Source organism: Chinchilla lanigera, unplaced genomic scaffold, assembly GCF_000276665.1.
Source record: "Chinchilla lanigera isolate Chin_1 unplaced genomic scaffold, ChiLan1.0 scaffold00065, whole genome shotgun sequence".
NCBI lineage: Eukaryota > Metazoa > Chordata > Mammalia > Rodentia > Chinchillidae > Chinchilla > Chinchilla lanigera.
Window position 1 is genome coordinate 12,260,441 of NW_004955466.1, and position 2,547 is coordinate 12,262,987.

Consider the following 2,547-nt stretch of genomic DNA (forward strand, 5'->3'; position numbering starts at 1 on the left):
TCTGTATTGCCTGTACTGTTCTTTTGCTATTTTGTAAAAGGTTGTCTGTCTGTTAATGTTTTTCTCCTTTCATTTTTAAAATAAAAAAAAAAGAAAAACAGTATAAGACTGATAGGCATCAATGGAAAAACAGGAGTCAACACAAATGACATAAAAAGACTATTTGCAGAAACAATAGCAGAAAATTTCCCAAGCATGGGAACAGAATCTGACATATAGTTGAGTAATGCATATAGAACTCCAAATAGCCATGACCAACATAAATATACACCCAGACATATAATAATCAAGATCTCACACATTCAGCACAAAAACAGAATATTAAAATCTTTTTTTTTTTTGGTGTGTGGGGGTTTCTGGTACCAGGAATCAAACTCACAACCTTGCACTTGCCAGGCAAGCACTGTGCTGCTGAGCTAAAACCTTTTAGAGAAAAGACACAGATTACCCATTAGAATCACAGCTGACTTCTCTACACAAACCCTGAGGTCAAGAAGAGCTTGGAGTGAAGTATTTCAATTCCTGAAAGAATCACTTCCAACCAAGATTGATGTACTTTGAAAAACTATCTTTCAAAATTAATGTAGAATTGTTACTTCCATGACAAAGAACAACTGAAGAATTTAGTGACCACCAAACAAACCCTACAAAGAGTACTACTAAAAGATATTCTAAATAGAGAGAAAAATGACCACAATACCAAGAACAGCATCAGACAGAAACCACCAGGCAGGGCAAGCAACTAAACAGAGGAGGAAAAACAAGAAACTAACAGCACAAAAATAACATGACAAAGATAAGTCAATAGATATCAGTTATAACCATCAATGTGAATGGCCTCAATTCACCAATCAAAAGAAACAGATTGGCAGAATGGATCAAGAAATAAGATCCAACAATATGCTGCATACAAGAAGCATATTTAACTCAAAAAGAAATACATAGGCTGAAAGTCAAAGGATGGAAAACAATACTCCATGCAACAGGAACCTAGAAAAAAGCAGGGATACCTGTTGTGTTTATAGACAATGTGAATTCCAAACCAAGAATGATCAAAAGAGATAAAGAAGGTCACTACATTCTGGTTAGGGGGAAAATTCAAGAGGAAGAGATAACCATCATAAATATGCACCTAATATGGGAGCATCCAACTATATAAGACAAATGTTACTGGACATGAAAAAATCAAATAAGCAATAACAAAATTGTAATTGGGGGCCTTAACAGCCCATTGTAATAAAGAGATAGATCCACTAGAAAAAAAAAATCAACTAAGAGATAAAAGTACTGAACCAAACCTGAACAAACGGATTTACTAGATGTTTACAGAGTGTTTCATCCAACAACATCAAAATACACATTCTTCTTAGCTGCACTTGGGATATCCTCTAAAACAGACCATATATTAGCCAACAGAACATGGGTTTAAATAAGTTCAAAGGAATTGAAATTATTCCATACATAAGACTATAGTGCAATGAAATTGGAAATTAATGGCAAGAGAAATTGCAAAATGCCCATAAACACATGACAATTAAATAATACCCTCCTGAACAACCTGAAAATTAAATAACACACTCCTGAACAGCCAATGGGTCACAGAAGAAATTAAACAATATCTATGATCAAATGAAAATACAGATACAACATACTGGAACTTGTGGGACCCAGTGAAAGCAGTCCTTAAGAGGAAAATTTATAGTGGTGAATTTTCACATCAGGAAAACAGAATAAGGACAAATAAACAACCTAATGCTATACCTCAAGCTTATAGAAAAAGAGGAGCAAGTCAAGACCAAAGTCCATACAAGGGAGGAAATTATAAAGGTCAGAGGACAAATTAATTCAACTGAGACCAAGAAAACAATACAAAGAATTAATGAATTGAAAAGTTGGCTCTGTGAAAGAATAAATTGATAAACCCTTAGCCAATCTTATCAAAAAAGAAAGAAAAAACTCAAATTTATGCAATGAGGAATAAAAAGGGTGAAATCACTACAGATCCTACAGAAATTCAGAAGATCATCAATACCTACTTTGAAAACCTTCTCTCATATAGGATAGAAAACAGAAGAAATGGACAGATTCCTAGAAACATGTGAAGTACCCAAGCTGAATTAAGAGGATATAAAAATTCTGAATAACCCAATATCAGGTAATGAAATTGAAAACATAATTAAAAACATATAAACAAAGAAAAGCCAAGGTACTGATGGATTCACAGCTGAATTCTACAAGAAATTTTAGAGAAGATTTAATACAAATACTCTTCAAACTCCTTAATGAAATTGAAAGGGAAGCAATTCTCCCTAACTCATTCCTGGAGGCAAGTATTACCCTGATACCGAAACCAGAGAAAGACCCAGTCAAAAAGAAGAACTACAGGATAATCTCCCTAGTGAACATAGATGTGAAAATTCTCAATAAAATACCAGCAAACAGAATGCAACAAATCATCAAGGAGATTATACACCATGACCATGTGGAATTCATCCCAGGAATGCAGGAATGTAATACATCATATCAACAGAACCAAAGACAAAAATC